This window comes from Dama dama, chromosome 33 (genome assembly GCF_033118175.1).
Source record: "Dama dama isolate Ldn47 chromosome 33, ASM3311817v1, whole genome shotgun sequence".
Classification (NCBI taxonomy): Eukaryota; Metazoa; Chordata; class Mammalia; order Artiodactyla; family Cervidae; genus Dama; species Dama dama.
The window spans coordinates 67,336,720-67,356,687 of NC_083713.1; positions in this window are offsets into that span (position 1 = coordinate 67,336,720).

Sequence of the window (19,968 nt, forward strand, 5' to 3'; positions counted from 1 at the left end):
TTTCTGTATCCTGATCTAATTCATGTTCTTCTCCATATTTAAATTATGTTTCTAGAAGTAAGTACGCAGCCCTGGCAACGCCTTCTCTCATTCTCTGTCTCCTGTAGATTATTTTTCCAGGTGTATCTGCATTGTCACTTCTCTAAGACCTTGGATCCTGCAATTTGAGTCCAGTTTACTTTATATCATCTCCATAGACCTGACTTTTTGAAGAAAGACATGAATATATATATTTTTAACATGGAACACTCCACAGAGCACATCAGATACTAAAAACTGTTTGTGAGGATCAAAGACTTGCGTCTTTATGCAACTACTTTTGGTAAATACTACTTAAGTAGTCACTTGGATGTCTCAAACTGTATTACTAAATGGTATTGCAGTCAACATCAAAAACTGGAAGGACAGTTTTCATTTAATCTGAAAAACTGCATATTTTGATATTATTTATACTGCTGTGCTTGACATATCTCACTGTGTTTTTCATTTTCTTGCAATTTCCAGCCTCTTAAATTGTTCCTTTTTTTTTTTTTTTTTTTTTTATCATGGTTCTATTTCATTCAGATTTCTTTCTAGTCGAGTTACTCCGAGGGAAAAATAAGATGCAGTTTTGATCTGAATTTTACTAGCATTGAGATTCAGCCATACAATTAAAAAATGTAAAGTTTGTTCCTAGTGAGGAAAAATAACTTTTCAGACCTTTTATAGAACTGAGTCTATAGCACTGCTTAAACCTGTCACTCAAATGATGTGTACAAGATCAGTAGATCACAAATACTTGCATTTCTGTTCATGATGTACAGGTTTATTTAATTAATGCTATTTGTCCCCAGGAGGGCCAATTGTGCATCAAATTTACCAAAACAAATATAAAGAAGATTATATTTACTTTGCCTTAAAATCTATTGTTGCCACATATGAATAACATTTTGGTATATTAAGAAAGGAAACAACAATTAAATAAATCATCAATTAGATAGAGTTGGGGAGTATTCCAAACCGAAAACTATCAATGCAATTCTTTTACTTAAAATTTCACTTTATGTATATAATTCTAGAGAAGAACAGACTTCATTATACTGAATAAATAAGCAAGAATATGGAAAGAAAAAATATGCTGTGACCCTGAGGGGATTAGGCTTTAGTATATAGCAAATAGTCTGTCTAGATTGCAGAGGTATAATTCTAGCTCTTGAATGAACATGGTTTCAAATGATTGGTCTATATTGGGTCAGTCTTTCAATCAGGAATCACCAACTCTATATATTCAAAAAGTTAGTGGCCTGTAACATGGCACATTTTCAATTTTTTCTTTTGATTTTTATTGTTTCACAGGTAAGTTAACCTCTGACTACCATCAGCTTTTAAAGAATGATACTTTACAGTTTTGATCTACTTTTATCATATAATGATTGTATTGTTTTTATGGTAAAATAATGTAGATATGTGTGTTGGGGCGTATGTATGGAATTTTGCTGTTAGATAAGTATAGCTTTACTCAGTTTTTTGAAAGGAAGTTTTCTAAGAAAAGACTGTTTGAATGTGATCCTGATAAACCCCCAAGAAGTTATGAATTGAGTCATTTATATAAGTTTTTATTAACATATTCGTTCCTTTGTTCATTTATTAAGTACCTGTTATATGAATAACAAAGCACTACTAAGGGGGAATGATAACAAATATGGGAGATGGAGTCAAGGCCATCTGCTTCTGAAAGATCCTCTATTAGCGCTAATAAAAAATCCTAGCTTAATTTGACAAACATATGCTTTACTAAATTTCTAAAATTTCAAGACAAATAGGGAATTGTCCAGTGGCCTAAACATGCCCATGCCAACAATAGTCAGTTAAAACTTAAAAATAATAATAATGCTAAAAAGTTTAGAAAGTCTAGTTTACTGTGGTATTTATAAATGTTGAGTTTGGTAAACTAGCATGGGAATCTCACTTACAATGCTGGAGGTGAAACTGAGGCAGCTGCCTTTGTTTCAAACCCTCAAAGAGGGCTAATGTGGTCACAGGTCAGGGCCCTCTGGTGGCCTGCAGGAGCAATCCAAATCCTTCCTGGAAGAAATCTCTATTTTTGGCTCTCAGGAATCACACAAATTAGACTGAACCAAATCTGAGTTCACAGCATTAAGCAAAGTAATAAACACTGAAGATATAAACCACCACAATTGAAAGACTTACAGTAATAAAAAACACATATAGATTTCCATGGATTAAACTTGTATATATATACATTATTTTCCATTGTGGTTTATCATAGGATATTGAGTACAGTTCTCTGTACTACCCCGTAGGACCTTGTTATTTATCCATTCTATATATAAAAGCTTACATACAGACCAGGGGGTTGCAAAGAGAGAGATAGGAGTGAGTGCCTGAGCACACATACGCTGCTAACGCCAGCCTCCCACTTCACGTTTCTCCCAACCCTCTTCCAGCTGGGCGACCGTGAGTCTGTTCTCCACACCCATGATCCTCTTTCTCTTTCATAGATAGATTCATTTGTGTCATATTTTAGATTTCATGTATAAGTGATATCATATGGTATTTGTCTATTTCTGACTTCATTTAGTGTGATATTCTCAAGTTGTATCCATGTTGCTGCAAAGGGCATCATTTTGTTCTTTTATATGGCTGAGTAGTAGTTCATTGCATGTGTATATATCATCTTTATCCATTCATCTACTGATGTATATTTTAGGTTGCCTCCATGTCTTTGCTATTGTGAATAGTGTTGCTATGAACATTGGGCTGCATGTATCTTTTTGAATTATAATTTTATCTGGATATATGTCTAAGAGTGGGAATCTGGATCATATGGTAATTTTATTTTTAGTTTTCTAAAGAACCACCATACTTTTTTCCACAGTAGCTGCACCAACTTACATTATCCCCACCAAGAATATAGGAAGTTTCCCTAAAATGCCTCATCTTTTAGACAGGGAAACTAATATTGCTCATCCTTCCATACAACTGTTTTAAGGCTCAAGTTGAAAAGGAGGTATTCTGCAAAAGAAAGCATGGTGGGCATGCTAAGTTTTAAAGTTAGCACACAAAAGTTAGCATAATAAAGCTGCTAAGCTTTATTTTGATGCTTTTGCTGTCAGAGAAAATTAGTATTACTTGTAGGATCCCGTGAACAGAACATAGGTCAAATTTTATATCACTAATAATTTTCAGTAGCTCAAATGTGTTCCCATTACTAGAGTATGATTCATTTGGATAGTAACCAATAGAAATATAAATACCTATGTAAAAGAATGCATATTTCCTCATATGAAAATATATGCCTCAGCATGCGTGCATACACACACACACATGGGGGTTAAGGAAACATAGACTGTTGATCTTCCACCTCTACATGCGATTAAGAGATTGGAAAAGAGAAACAGATTGAGATTAAAATGTCAAGAGTTCTTCTGATGAACCAATTGGAAAATAAGGCTTTAGATCTTCAGCCTAAGGAGTTAGCTCACTGGAGCCCAGCAGGTTACAATCCATGGGGTGGATTCTGACATGAATGGGCTCACACACAGACAGACACAGACCTTTGAATTAGACCAAAACAACCATCTGATCTCAACTGGTAGGCGATGCTAGAAAACTGCAGTTCTCTCTACGAGGAGCAAAGCTTTCCACCATGCTTAGAGAACAGTGGACTGTCTCTGTTAGCAGCTTACTTCTAAAAGGCAGAGTGCAAAAATATCTAAACACCCAAGCCAGGTTTCCTCCCCTAAAGTCAGCAAGTCCTATGGAAAGCATTTTTCCTTCCCTGGGGAGGAGTGAGTGAGAGGAAGGAGAGAAAAAGAGTGAGTGACTCTGGTGCAGTGGTTTTAGCTGAGGGGGTCTCACACTTCTAGGAAGTTCTCTCATAGCAGAGAAAAGGGAGGTGATATAGATTATGGAAGGGAAAAATCCCAACAATCTTATTGTATGACAATGTTAATATATTTTTAGGGATGACATTACATTTTGAATTAGAGTAAGACTGTACATAGAGGCTAGTAGTAACGATTCATGGATAGATGAGAGATATGAGGCACATCATTTACACAATGTTGGTAAGAGTGTGGATTGATTACAATTTTGCAGAAGAAAATTAGCTGTATATTTGAAACCAACAAAAAAAGGTTTCCCCTTGATTTAGTAATTTCATGTAAAGGAATGTAATTTACATCTAACAAGTAAACATTGAAGAAAGACATAATACTTGCCTGAGTGCAAGTGAGTGCATGCTCAGTCACTAAGGCATGTCTGACTCTTTGTGACTCCCTGGACTGTATTCTGCCAGACTTCTCTGTCCGTTGGATTTTCCAGGCAAAAATACTGGAGTGGGTTGCCGTTCCCTTCTCCAGGGGATCTTCCTGACCCAGGGATTGAACCTGAGTCTCCCGACTGTCCTGCATTAGCAGGTGGATAGTACTTGCAAGTTTGTGTAGTTGAGAGGTGAGAGTCTGTACATTAGACAAGATAGGAAAATATTTTCAGTAAAGTTTGATTTTGGCCTTAGATAGCAATGCCATCTTTTGCTCTGAATTTCTTTTGCAACCTGAGTCATGCTTGTAGAAGTTTTTCTGTTTGTTTGTTTTCCCACTTGTAGGTCATTTTTCTACATGTAATAATCGGGTTTCAAAGAACTACTCACATATCAAAAAAATCTGAAAGAAAAATTTCTGTCTCAGCTTTGTCTCCTTGATGGGATTTAGCAAGAAAAAGTTATAAAATCAAATAAAAAAGAAATGACTGCAAAGGGGAAACTGTTTAAGTGTCAGTTATACTAGAGAACTTTGGACACCAATGTTATGTTTCATTTATGTAGTCTTCTGAACACTTATGGACGATGTTGTGATTGTGGCTTTTGTCATTCTTCAGAGCTAATTCATCTAGAATATGTTGAGGGAAAAAGAAAACCTGTGAGCAGCAATAACTGATGAAAATCAAACTTGAACTTTTGTCAGAGAATTGGCTCCTCTGCCTTAGATATTAACCAAGGGGAAGCTGACAACTTGTTACAACTGGAACTTGTTGCAATGAAGATTTTGGCTGTGGGGCACATTAGTCCAACTGCAGGAGAGTGCGGAGTGCTGATAGGCATGTGATAGAGTGCTCAGATGGGCATCAGTCCCTCCCCAGAAGTAAATCCTTGCTCACCTGGACTGAACCACCTGAATGCCCGTCATTGTTTTGTCTGTCTGGTTCATTGTCTCCTTCCTCATTCAGCACCCAGGGTCACCAGAGTGTTCATCCTCATGAGAATAAATGACTTAACGAAACACAAGGTCGGTATATGGCTGCTTCTTCAAAGAATGCAATAGAATTCATGAAGCTGCTATCTTGAATTAAAAAAAAAAAAAAAAGGATTTCTAAAAGGATCTCTTTATATATTTAATAACAGCACCCACATGTCAGTAAAGGAAAGGAGACAGCTTCCTAGCACAGGGGGAAACCCACTTGTTTAATGCCTGCCACTTGACCTTCTCAGTTGAAATGGAAAATAGAGCATGTGATTTTTAATCCCTCGAACATTTCTAAGAATTGCATAATTCCATAGATATGCATAATCTTATTTTATTTAAGGTTAATAAAATATTAAACATGTCTAATTAAAAAAAGATGTAAACCTCATGGTCTAGGCATATAACACATAAGAAATACTTGTGATATTTCCAAGGAAGCAGATTCCTTTTTATAATAGCCTCATCCTCAGGCCACTATAAAAGGGTTAATGATTGTTTTCAAGTAAGATTAACTCTTGAAGAGAACTCTTCCTCCTGAGGTCTGAATAGTTCATCTTACTTGATGACTATCATTGACCTTCTGTAGTGGCCTGGGGATGAAAGTACTGTAGGAAGTAATCTGCTTCCTTGGAAACTTCTCCTGGTAGAACTTTTTATTTTCCTCCCCAATTCTAATATTACATCAAGATTATCCTAATTTTCTTTGCTGGGAGGTAAAATTATCTTTTAGAGTGAAAGTGAAAGTGAAGTCAAATCAAGTTGCTCAGTCGTGTCCGACTCTTTACGACCCCATGGACTGTAGTCCACCACTGTAGTCCTCCTCTATCCATGGAATTTTCTAGGCAAGAGTACTGGAGTGGGTTGCCATTTCCTTCTCCAGGGGATCTTCCCAACCCAGGGATCAAACCCAGGTCTCCCGCATTTCGGGCAGACGCTTTACCGTCTGAGCCACCTGGGAATCAATCCCCAATCTTTTAGAGTAGAGGACCATAAAAACATTAGAGTATCAATATGTTACCCCCAAATCTTTGTCTCCATTTCTCATTTATTGTGTTTTCTTTACTATTTTTAAATATTTTAATATTTTACTTAGACTTTTATCAGACAGAAGAATTCATGTATCCTGGCTGGTAAACAATTATGTCATTCTCATTGACATAATTAGAGGTTCCCTGTAAATATTGTACTACGTAGATTAATTTTACTGTCTTATGTATGTGTTTCTCGAGCTTTCCACCTTATTTTAAGTGAAATCTAACATTATTGTTCTGATTCAATCTCATTTTAAGAGTCAGGGTAGACCAGAGCTTTAGGAACATCTCAAGGTGGCTATCTTACATTGCTTTCCTCATTAATTTTTTTTGATGAAAAAAAATGTATAGCAGAAACCAACATGATATCACAATACTGTACAGCAATTATCCTTCAGTTAAAGTTTTTTCTTTTCTTTTTTTGGTTGTGCTGCACAGCTTGTGGGGATTTTAGTTCCCTGACCAGGAATCAAGCCCAGGCCCCTGCAGTGAAAGCCCTGAGTCCTAACGACTGGGTCACCAGGGAATTCCCTCCTCATCAATTCTTAAGCACCTTTTAGGCTAGATTCTAAGATGCTAGAACAAGGTGGATCTACTGGTCTTTTTATGTATGTGCCAATATACCAGCATCAACTGAATATGAGCAAATACCTAGATGATGGAACTTGATTATTGTATCAGAACTTTGGGCTTCTCCGGTGACTCAGTAAAGAATCCATCTGCCAGTGCAGGAGACATATGTTCACTCCCTGGGTCAGGAAGATCTCCTTGGAGAAGAAAATGGCAACCCACTCCAGTTATTCTTGTCTGGGAAATCCCATGGACAGAGGAGCCTGGCAGGTTATAATCCATGGCGTCACAAAAGAGTCGGACATGACTTAGCAACTAAACAATGATGACAATCAGAACTTTAAGTATGAGATCAATACCTGGGTAAGTTGCTTAAACTCTCTAAGCCTCCATGTTCTTAGCTATATAGTGAGATTAACAACACCTATCTCATAGGACTCTAGTAATACTTATATTAGAACATGTGGTGAAAGAAGCCAGACAAAAGACTATATACTGTATAATTTCTTCAGGAATGTGACATTCCTGAAAAGGCAAAACCTTAGGCGCAGATCAGATGGATGGTTGCCAGACACTGGCAGTATAGACAGGAAGTTCATAGAAAGGAGACAAGCAGAAGCTGGCCGTGATATATTTGTTGTCTGCCTCAGTTGTCATGGTGGTTGCAGAACCGTACATGTTTGTCAAAACTCATCATGGTCTTTTACTTTATGTAAATTATAGCTCAATAAACCTGATTTTTTTTTTCTAAATGAACATATGTAATGGATTTTGCACTTAATGCAGGATCAATAAACATTAGTTCTTTCCACACACTCTCCCCAAAGGAGCTAAGCATAACAGGTCTTAAATTAATGTCTTTTATCTTGCAAAGTATAATTGGAAACCAAAGCAAGCATTTGCATTCTTAGCACATTTCTAAGGCCTTTGCATTTCCATAAAAAAGCAATACAGACTTGTGATCTGATTTTAGGGATTTGAACTTACCAAGGTCCCTTGAAAATCACTACAAAAGCCTAGCTATAAGATGTACTGAAATCCATATACAAATAACTCATAGAGTGATTCATATAGATACAATCCCCATTTTTTATTGCTTGTTCTTTAAATAGTCATCTGCCAGTGCACAAAAAAAAAAAAAAAAAAAATGAAAATTGAACATCAGTAACTCAGTGACTAAAAAGTATCAAGTATTTATATTTATTCATTAAACACACCCACTGTGGGTAATATTTTGTGCCAGGAACCAGAGTTCCAAGCATGATTCAATAGAATTTCTGTCCTCAAGAAGTTCATACTTTATAATGATCAAGAGACAAGTGTGATGAAATTGACACTCTTACCTGAGCCCTGAATAGTTTCTAGGCAAGCAAATGTTCTTCAAGAATTGCATTCTATAACCAATCTTTGCATAATAGTAAGTGGAGCCTTGAGGCTTTGCTTTTATTACCATGTTTGTTAAACAGCAACATATTTGGACTTCTGATAGGGAAAAACGAGAGAAAGCAATCTCGAGGTATGCTTCCTTATTAGAGAAATAAATTGAATAAAGAGGTAGGAGGTTTGGGGAGATTGTGTTATAGTCAAATAATTTTAAGGAAAATAAATTTGTACCCTAATACCAGCTTACATTTTTTACAAGAAAATTTAAAATGTTTTTATAAAATGCTGAATATAGTTTTAAAATTTAGAGAATAATATGAAGCAAAATATGACCATGCTTATCATGATTGCAAATAATGATGTATGCTAAGTTCATTGAGATGTTCACCAATGGGCTGTTAATGAATTAGCAATAGTAATAACCAAGTAATATCAGTAAAGGACTTCTCAGGTGGCCCAGTGGTAAAGAAGCCACCTGCCAATGCAGGAGACACAGGTTCATTCCCTGGGCCGGGAAGATCCCCTGGAGAAAGAAATGGCAACCCACTCCAGTATTCTTGGCTGGGAAATCCCATGGACAGAGGAGCCTGGTGGGCTACAGTCCATGGGGTCACAAAGAGTCAGAGACAACTGAATGATTATGCACACATGCATACACACAAATGATGTCAGTAATAGTAAAATTTTTAAAATATAGCAGAAGCCCCACAGAGGTTAGCTTATTTTCCTGAAGCATGAAATTCAACTACTTCTTTGATGTAATTCTAACCTATCTCTTAAATTTGTCTCCTATTAATTACGGTTCAGATCCTGTTTCAAACTCTTCATATTATATAATTTAATTCTGTCTGCATTTCTTTATAATAGTTACTGCTATTATTTCCATTTCAGGGATGATAAATCTGAAGCTTAGATAGGTCAAGTGACTTAACTAAAGTGACACAACCAGTAAGGTGGAATTTGAATTCAGTCAATCTGGTTCCTGATCCTCACCCTTGATTGTGTAAGATACAATGATAAGTTAATAGCATGGATAGAGACATGACTAGTGGGCAGACACTATATATGCAGCATCTTGTTTAGTCTTCAGAGTAACTTTATAATCTATGTATTATTATAGTCCCAGTTTTATACACACAGCACCTAAAATCCACATGTCCAGAGAAAGATTAGTAGTAAGTGTCATATACTAGAAGTATATGCCTCTAGGATCTAAGCCTAGCAGCTATTGCTTAAGCTAAGATTTGCCAATGCAGGTATCTTAAAGTTTTTCCCAGCCCTGAAATTCACTAATTTTAAAAGGAAGTTTTTGGTCTTTATAGATGGTTGTGGTAGACATATATGGGTTCCAAGTTTATAAACGTTAAGCCAAACACACAAATTTAAGGATCAGAATTTCTATCCCACTCCGGACATTATGGGAAACCTTCCTTCTTCATACCAGACTGCCTATAGTGTTGCTTGAGCTGAGCTTACACTGGGTGGGTTTCAGGTAGAATGAAAGTTCTAGCAGGCAGAAAAGGCTTGATAAGTCTTCATTCTCTAAATATTATTAATATGAACACTTAGAACTCATTCCCTCTAAGTATTTGGTTGACCAAAGAGTTTGTTCAGGGTTTCTGTAAGCTGTTATGGAAAAACCTGAATGAATTTTGTAGCCAAACCAATATATAGCATTTTATTAGAAAGATGAAGACAGAAGATATTCATATTTCCAACAATTAGAATCCCAGCATGCTTTGTTTAACCTTTTGAATTACAATCAATAAGCATACCATCAGTTCAATACAATTAATATATATTGGGGACATCCAATCTTTCAGGCACTGTTCTAGGCTCTGGCAACAAAATTGAAAAAAGGCACCCTAGATCTCAAGGAATTACCACTTTGGATAAAAAACAGAGGCAGCTATGCAAATAAATGCACATTGTTGGTAATAAATGCACAAAGACATATGGAAATTACCCAAAGGAAATAATATTCCCTGTGATTGGATGCATGATACAGGAAAGAATGGGCATTAGAAGAGATGGGATATGGAATGTTTTCCCAGAGGGGTTGACAGATGAGATGAGTTTTAATGATATGATGGCAAACACACTGACTTTAAATATGGCTGTAAATATAGATAAAGAGTTAAAGTTTTAGAGCAAAAATTAGCTGTAGATATATCTTAGTTGTCACAGAGTTCATCTAATGGAGTGAATGTCTAGATAGCAGTTTGAGAGAGCTTGGAAAGTCCTCCGTGATCTGATGCCTGGCTTACTTCTCCTTATTTGGCAACTCTTCCTGTTGCACGGTGGGTAAACAATCACACCATGCAGGTCACACTTTGAGTACACTGCTCCTTCTGCTTGAATGGTCTTTGCTGCTTATGTGGAGGAAGGAAAAAAAGCTCACTCTCAACTTAAAGTTGGAGAACTTCAAGTATCTTGTCAAAGAAAACTTCCTTGACTTTCATCCCTCCAATAATTGATCATTCTTTCCCTCGTGATGGCTGTTTCTAGCACACACTTTCATTACAGCAATCATTATCCAATCTTATGTAACTTTCTTAAATTGAATGCCTGTCTTCCTTAATTCCTTGGGAACTGGCGCTGGATCTGAATTAACACTGCCAGTGGTGTGATGGAGTTGGCATATATAAGCTTGGGAGAACTGATTGTTATATATACAAGAATTCTGTGAGCTATTTTTTAAATCTTTGTCAGCTTGAAATCATCTATGGTGGGAGTATTTATATCTCAGAAACTGGCAAACACTACAAAACACAACCTTTTTTTTTTCACTAGAGCTTCAGTTTACTAGCAATCAATAACTATTTCATGGGTCTTACCTGTGATGATAAAAAGGAAAATGTTCAATAATGTTTGTTGGGTAAATAAAATACTTTATGTTAGAGCAAGTTTTAAAGTGATACATTCAAGTTTCAGTGATTTATATTAAGCAAAGTTAGTGCAAAACTATAAGATTGATGAGTAGTTGAGAGGCATATGTGTAGAGAAACCTCTCTGGGCACAGTGAGTTCTGAAAAAGGAATTTAAGTCACCAGAGATGAGACAGAGTGATAATTATAGAAGACATTGTGGTAGCCAAAAAGACTCTTTAAAGATCAGATTTCACATAACTTTTAAAAAGTTAGGTGTAATATCTTCTACCATCAAAATTAAATGAAAGCAAAATATTGCATATATATATATACACACAATATTTTATAAACTGTAGTATATAACTGTATTGTATTATTGTATTAAAAACAATTAATACAGGTCATAAAATATGTTAAGAGGTTCTTTGTTTCAGAAGCAAAAGGAACACACTCTCTGGGAATTGGGTAAATTGTATTGTTTTTGATGACCATATTCTCATCTACTTTTTGAAATACTTCTTAAAGTTAAAAATCAACAAGTCATGTTTAAGCCCTGTAATTCTATGCCATAGGCAGCACTGTGCTGGGAATGGCTGTATTCATCCTGTTCCAGCTCTCCCTAGGACTTCTCATGGGTTTTGCATCATACAAATCATGGCTATTAGAAACAGACATCTCTAATGAGATTTCTGTCTTAGCTGTTCAGGCTGCTATAATTAAAATAACAGAGGCCAGGTGGCTTAAACAGCATTCATTCCATAGCTCTGATGCCTGGGAAGTCCACGATCAAGGTGCCAGTAGATTGTGTGTCTGGTGAGAGCCCGCTTCTTCCTGGCGCATAGACAACTGTCTTCTCACTGTGTGTTCACATGGCAGATAGAGTGAGAGAGCTTCCTGGGGTTTCGTTATAAGGGTGCTTGCTAAATCCTTTCCAAGCTTCACCCTCACTTCCTAAACATCTCCCCAGAGCCCAACCTCCAAATTCTATCACATTGAGAATTAGGTTTCTACACCGGAATTTAGGAAGGGGAGGTGATGGTGAAGAGACAAATATTCAGTCTGTAGCACTCTACCTTCTCTGGTGGCTCAGTGGTAAAGAATCCTCTTGGCAATGCAGGGGACATGGGTTCAGTTCCTGGTCCAGGAAGATCCTGCATGCCGTGGAACAACTAGGTAGTTGTGCCACAACTCCTGAGCCTGTACTGAGCCCAGGAGCTGCAACTATTGAGCCCATGGACCACAACTACTAACAAATCAGAGAAAGCTAATTAAACTGGTCACATGGAACACAGCCTAGGCTAACTCAATGAAACTATGGACCGTGCCATGTAGAGTCACCCAAGATGGATGATCATAGGGGAAAGTTCTGACAAAATGTGGCCCACTGGAGAGGGGAATGGCAAACCACTTCAGTATTCTTGCCTCGAGAACCCCATGAACAGTATGAAAAGGCAAAAAGATACGACACTGAAAGATGAAATCCCCAGGTCAGTAGATGCCCAATGTGCTACTGGAAAAGAGTGGAGAAATAATTCCAGAAAGAGTGAAGAGATGGTCCCAAAGCAAAAATAATGCCCAGTTGTGGATATAACTGGTGATGGAAGTAAAGTCTGATGCTGTAAAGAACAATATTGCATAGGAACCTGAATGTTAGATCCATGAATCAAGGTAAATTGGAAGTGGTCAAACAGGAGATGGCAAGAGTGAACACTGACATTTTAGGAATCAATGAAATAAAATGGACTGGAATGGGCTAATTTAATTCAAATGACCATTACGTCTACTACTGTAAGAAGGGTAAGAAGGGTAAAGGGTAAGAAGCCTTTAGAAGAAATGGAGTAGCCCAAATAGTCAACAAAAGAATCTGAAATGCAGTTCTTGGGTGCAACCTCAAAAATGACAGAATGATCTCTGTTTGTTTCCAAGGCAAATCATTCAATATCATAATAATCCAAGTCTATGCCCCGACCAGTAACATTGAAGAAGATGAAAGGTTCGATGAAGACCTGCAAGACCTTCTAGAACTAACACCCAAAAAAGATGTCCTTTTCACCATAGGGGACTGGAATGCAAAAGGAGGAAGTCAAGAGATACCTGGAGTAACAGGCAAATTTGACTTTTGAGTACAAAATGAAGCAGAACAAAGGCCAACAGAGTTTTGCCAAGAAAATGCACTGGTCATAGCAAACACCTTCTTCCAACAACACAAGAGACGACTATACACGTGGACATCAGCAGATGGTCAACACTGAAATCAATTGATTATATTCTTTGCAGTCAAAGATGGAGAAGCTCTGTACAGTCAGCAAAAACAAGACCAGGAGCTGACTGTGGCTCAGATCATAAACTCCTTATTGTAAAATTCAGACTTAAACTGAAGAAAGTAGGGGAAACCACTAGACCATTCAGGTATGACCTAAATCAAATTGCTTATGATTATAAAGTGGAAGTGACAAATAGATTCAAGGAATTAGATCTGATAGAGTGCCTGAAGAACTATGGATGGAGGTTCATGACATTGTACCAGAGGCAGTGATCAAGACCATCCCTAAGGAAAAGAAATACAAAAAGGCAAAATGGTTGTCTGAGGAGGCCTTACAAATAGCTGAGAAAAGAGAACCAAAAGGCAAAAAAGTAAAGGAAAGGTAAATGCATTTGGATGCAGAGTTCCAAAGAATAGCAAGGAGAGATAAGAAAGCCTTCCTCAGTGATCAGTGTGAAGAAATAGAGGAAAGCAATAGAATGGGAAAGACTAGAGATCTCTTCAAGAAAATTAGAGATACCAAGGGAATATTTCATGCAAAGATGGGCACAATAAAGGACAGAAATAGTATGGATCTAGCAGAAGCAGAAGATATTAAGAAGAGGTGGCAAGAATACACGGAAGATTATACAAAAAAAGATCTTGATGACCCAGATAACCATGATGGTGTGATCACTCACCTAGAGCCAGACATTCTAGAATGCAAAGTCAAGTGGGCCTTAGGAAACATCACTACAAACAATGCCAGTGGAGATGATGGAATTCCAGTTGAGCTATTTCAAATCCTAAAAGTGCTGTGAAAGTGCTGCACTCAATATGCCAGCAAATTTGGAAAACTCAGCAGTGGCCACAGTTTTCATCCCAATCCCAAAGAAAGGCAATGCCAAAGAATGTTCAAACTACTGCACAGTTGCACTCATCTTGGTTTGGTGGTGGTTTAGTCGCTAAGTCGTGTCTGACTCTTGTGACCCCGTGGACTGGAGCCCACCAGGCTCCTCTGCCCATGGGATTCTCCAGGCAAGGATAGTGGAGTGAGTTGCCATTCTCTTCTCTAGGGGATCTTCCTGACCCAGGAAACAAACCCGGGTCTCCTGCATTGCAGGCAGATTCTTTACCAACTGAGCTATAGGGAAGCCCACGCTAGCAAAGTAATGCTCAAAATTCTCCAAGTCAGGCTTCAACAGTATGTGAACTGAGAACTTCCAGGTGTTCAAGCTGGATTTATAAATGGCATAGGAACCAGAGATCAAATTGCCAACATCCATTGGATCATCAAAAAAGCAAGAGGATTCCAGAAAAACATCTACGTCTGCTTTATTGACTATCCCAAAGCCTTTGACTGTGTGGATCACAACAGACTGTGGAAAATTCTTCAAGAGATAGGAATACCAGACCACCTTACCTGTCTCCTGAGAGATCTGTATGCAGGTCACAAAGCAGCACTTAGAACTGGACAGGGAACAACAGACTGGTTCTGAATTGGGAAAGGAGTAGGTCAAGGCTGTATATTGTCACCCTATTTATATAACTTACAGGCAGAGTACATTATGCTAAATGTCAGGCTGAATGAAGCACATGCTGGAATCAAGATTGCTTGGAGAAATATCAATAACCTCAGATATACAGATGACACCACCCTAATTGCAGAAAGCAAAGAGGAACAAAAGAGCGTTTTGATGAAAGTGAAAGAGGAGAGTGAAAAAGTTGGCTTAAAACTCAACATTCAGGAAACGAAGACCATGACATCCGGTCTCATCACTTCATGGCAAATAGATGGGAAAACAATGGAAATAGTGATTGACATTTTTTTCTTGGGCTCCAGAGTCACTGCACAGATGGGGATTTCAGTCATGAAATTAAAAGTCACTTGGTCCTTGGAAGAAAAGCTATGACCAACCTAGACAGCATATTAAAAGGCAGAGACATTACTTTGCCAACAAAGGTCCGTCTAGTTAAGGCTATGGTTTTTCCAGTAGTCATATATGGCTGTGAGAGTTGGACTATAAAGAAGGATGAGTGCCATAGAATTGATGCTTTTGAGCTGCTGTGCTGCAGAAGACTCTTGAGAGTCCCTTGGACTGCAAGAAGATCAAACCAGTCAATTCTGAAGGAAATCAACCCTGAATATTTATTGGAAGGACTGATGCTGAAGCTCCAATTCTTTGGCCACCTGATGTGAAGTATTGACTCATTGGAAAAGACCCTGATGCTGGGAAAGACTGAAGGCAGGAGGAGAAGGGGACGACAGAGGATGCATTGGTTTTATAGTATCACTAACTCGATGGACATGAGTTTGCGTAAGCTCTGGGAGCTGGTGATGGACAGCGAAGCCTGGAGTGCTACAGTCCATGGGGTCACAAAGAGTCAGACACGACTGAGTGACTGAACTGAATTGACCATTGTAGTCCTGGCATCTAAAAATTCATATTCTTCTCACATGCCAAATATATCACTCCAACTTAATAGATCCAAAGTCTTTTCCTATTCTAGCATCAAATTTAAAGTGTGATCTTGGGAGTTCCCTGGCAGTCCAGTGGTTAAAACTCCAAACCTCCAATGCAGGGCTTTTGGGCTTGGTCCCTCTTTGGTTGGGGAATTAACATCCCACATGTCCTGCTGCACAGATAAAAGATAAAATAAAATAAAGTCTAGGCTCAGAGTTTCATCTAAGGGCTTCCCTGATGACTCAGTGGTAAAGAATCTACCTGCCATTGCAGGAGACCCTGGGTTCGATACCTGGTCCAGGAAGATACCACATGCTGTGGAATAACTAAGCCCATGCACCCCAACTGTTGAGCCTGTGTTTTGGAGGCCAGGAACCACAACTCTTGAGTCCACACATCGCAACTACTGAAGCCTGTGCACCCTAGAGCCCATGCTCTGCAAGAAGAGAAGCCACTGCAGTGAGAAACCCGCGCACCACAACTAGAGAAGAGTCTGCACAGCAGTGAAGACCAAATACAGCCAAAACTTAATTAATTAAAAAATCATATTAAAAGTCTCATGTAAACATCATTTAAATAAGATATGGATGAAACTTAATGTATACTTCATCCCAAGGCTAATTCATCTCTAACTGTGAATTTCTAAAACCACATGAGTTATGTGATTCTAAAATAAATTTATGTATTTTAAAGTATAATAGTGGGAGATGCATAGGATACACACTTCCATTCCAAAAGAGAGAGAAAGGAAACAACAAAAGGGGCAAAGGGCACTAAATTGAAAACCCAAGAGAGCAAACAAAATTTAACCCTAATGCTCCAGAATAACTCTTTTGACCTGATGCCCTGAGTGCCAAAAAACTGATGCTTTCAAATTGTGGTGCTGGAGAAGACTCTTGAGAATCCTTTTCAACTGCAAGGAGATTAAACCAGTCAATCCTCAAGGAAATCAATCCTGAATATTCATTGGAAGGACTGATGCTGAAACTCAAGCTCAATACTTTGGCCACCTGATTTGAAGAGCTGACTCATTGGAAAATATCCTGATGCTGGGAAATACTGACAGCAGGAGGAGAACTGGGTGACTCAGGGTGAGATGTTTGGATGCATCATCGACTCAGTGAACATGAGTTTGAGGAACTCTGGGAGCTGGTGAAGGACAGGAAGCACGGTGTGCTGCAGTCCATGAAGGTGCAAACAGTTGGACACAACTTGGTGACTAAACAACAAGGTTTAAGTCCTAATCTCAAATCTACTGTCAGTAATAAATATGAGGCCAAAAGCAGTAAATATTTAAATGACAACTTTACATCTCTTAAATGCAGTATAATATCCTGGCTATATGGCTGTTATTGTTGTTTACTTGCTAAGTCACTTCCAACTCTTGCGACCCCATGGACCTTATGTAACCCATCAGGCTCCTCTGGGGTTTTCCAGGCAAGAACACCAGAGTGGGTTGCCATTTCCTTCTCCAGGGCATCTTCCCAACACAGGAATTGAACCTGTATTTCCTGCATTGGTGGGAAGATTCTTTACTGCTGAGCTAGCAAGGAAGTCCAGATTATATGGTGAGGACATCATTAAACAAAAATGCTTTATCTTCAGTTTCAACATGTTTTGTAGTAACATCTGTCAAGTGACATGCACACAAAGAGCTTCCTGCCCTTTAGGTTGACCCAGGCACACCCACATATTGGTAACAGTTTCTGCCTAAATTTTTTTTTTTTAATTTATTTGTATTTGGCTGCAGTGGGTCTTAGTTGAGATGTGTGGAATCTAGTTCCCTGACCAGGTATTGAACCCAGACTCCCTGCACTGGGAGCACAGAGTTTTGGCCACTGAACTACCAGGAAAGTCCCCTGCCTAAAAAAATGTAGAGTAATGGTAAACCTTGGACTTTAGGGTTACTAATCTGAAGATCGGAATTTGAATTTTTTTCTTTTATTATTCATATTTTCTGGGTTTTTATTAGGAATAATAGTGTTTATCCTGAATATATTTAAGAGTAAGATTAAGTAAATAAATTACTTATAAAGATAATAAATTCAATAAGATTATTCATATCATCATAATAGTTAATATTTAGGGACTATGTTTGCAACTGTGGACTGTCTTATTCTTGGGTTCAGCAGATCACAGTGGATTTTCTAAATGCAAAACATTAAAGTGTATTATACATTCAAAAAGTTCAGCTTGTTAAAATATAAATGTCACTGATCGTGAATGGGACCTTCACACTCATATAATATGAATGAATCAGATAAATAATTTTCAAAACTATCCAGCTACACAACCTTAGTTGCAGTGGATAAATTTAAAACACCCCCCAGGTTTTGGTGTCTTAATTCAGTAAAGATTTGTTTCCTATTCATGTTATAGTGAATTTATGTTGAATAGAGAAGGAGGTTGTTTCTGCTCCACACAGTTATTCAGGGTTTCAGGCTTATTCTGTTTATGACTTTGTTAATCTTTAGAGTCTTGGAGTGTTCCTCTGAACCTGCATTAATCAAACTAGGAGGTGAAAAAAGAAATCTTGAAAGATGGCATGGGAGAACACGTTAGCCCATGTCTGGAGGAGGTATATTAAACTTGAGTGCAAAGTCCATGTCTCTAAACAAGACCACATACCAGCATTTAATCCCAAAGGAGAATGGAACAAAGAGCTCACCTGCAGATGAAGGATAAAATGAAATATGAGTCTTGCCATTTTCTGCCTCAGGGTTCTAGCACATTAAAACCAATTATGACTTTAATTGAGTAAAAGACAATGCACAGTTTAATAGCATCACACTCAAGGTATTTATAAAGATAATGTATAATCTATTCCCCCCTTTCTTAGACATGTTACTGTAAAATTAGCAGCATCTTGCTTAATTCAATGGCAGACAGCAGCTGTCTTGGAATCCATGCATAAGCCTGGCCTCCGTCTTCAGTCCAGTGGAATTGGTACTTCAGGGCTTGAGGCACACAGAATCCAGATTTCCTGTTGTAACCAGGGTGATGGTCTTCTAATTATTATAAACCTCTGTGGAATCTCTAGACAAGACTTGACCTTCTCTCCTCAATGTGCAAGTAACAACTAAATATTCTTCATGTAAATCCAGGAATCATTGTTTCATAAAGATCAAGCTAAGTACTCAAAAGAAAAGTCATTTAGGCAACCAGACTCTTCTGAAGATCACTCTCTATGTACAGATACAAACATGGACATAAGATGTTCCATGATCCATGACTTTGAGTTAAAGTAAGAGCCTTTCCCTGGAAGCTCTCCAAGGTTCTAAACAGCTTCTAATTAGTTATATCATGTCTAAGGTACCAGAGGGCTTTTTTTTTTTTTAAGAACCTATTTCTTTCATATTTTACAAAATTTATATTCATAACTGAATCCTTACAAACATATTGCTAAGTTTGACACTGTTCAATCTGATATCAGTTCATGCTATATCCCAGCACAAGCCTAACTTGACCTTACCTTTCATTTGATTCCATGGCCTGCGCGTGATATGCCATGACCTGTGACACCTCCTCCCTTATCATATTCTGACAATAAGGATGCCCAGAGTTGCATTAAATCATCTGATAGAACTTTGAGAATCTTCCAGTACTGTTATCTCATCAGGAGCCATTCACATCATAGTTATCAAGAATTCCCAAACTGTTTTTTTCATGGGGATAATGTGAGAAAGAGGAAAGAAGGAAGGAGAGAAGGAAGAAGGAAGAGGGAGAAGAAAGAGCATCCTTGCCTAACTCACATATATAATGCATCTATGACTCATACACATGTGATGATACTATTGTGATAATGTTTTTGTCATTTAACTTCATTAATGATTATTATGGCTTTGCTTTGAGAAAACAGGCAAATGATGAATTATACTTTATTTTTCCCTCCTCGGAAACTTTTTTATGTGTGAACTATATGTTCTTTGGAAAATTAAAAAAAACAAAACAAAAATAAAAACTAGTTAGTCAAAATAAGCACCAACCCAAGTACCAATCTAATTTCAGAAGTTTGAACCATTTTTTAATGTCTTAGGGCAGTGGTCCCCAACTTTTTGGCACCAGGTTCCATAGAGCAGGGGGTGGTTTTGGGATGATTCAAGTGCATTACATTTATTATCCCCTTTACTTCTATTTTTTACATCAGCTCCACCTCAGATC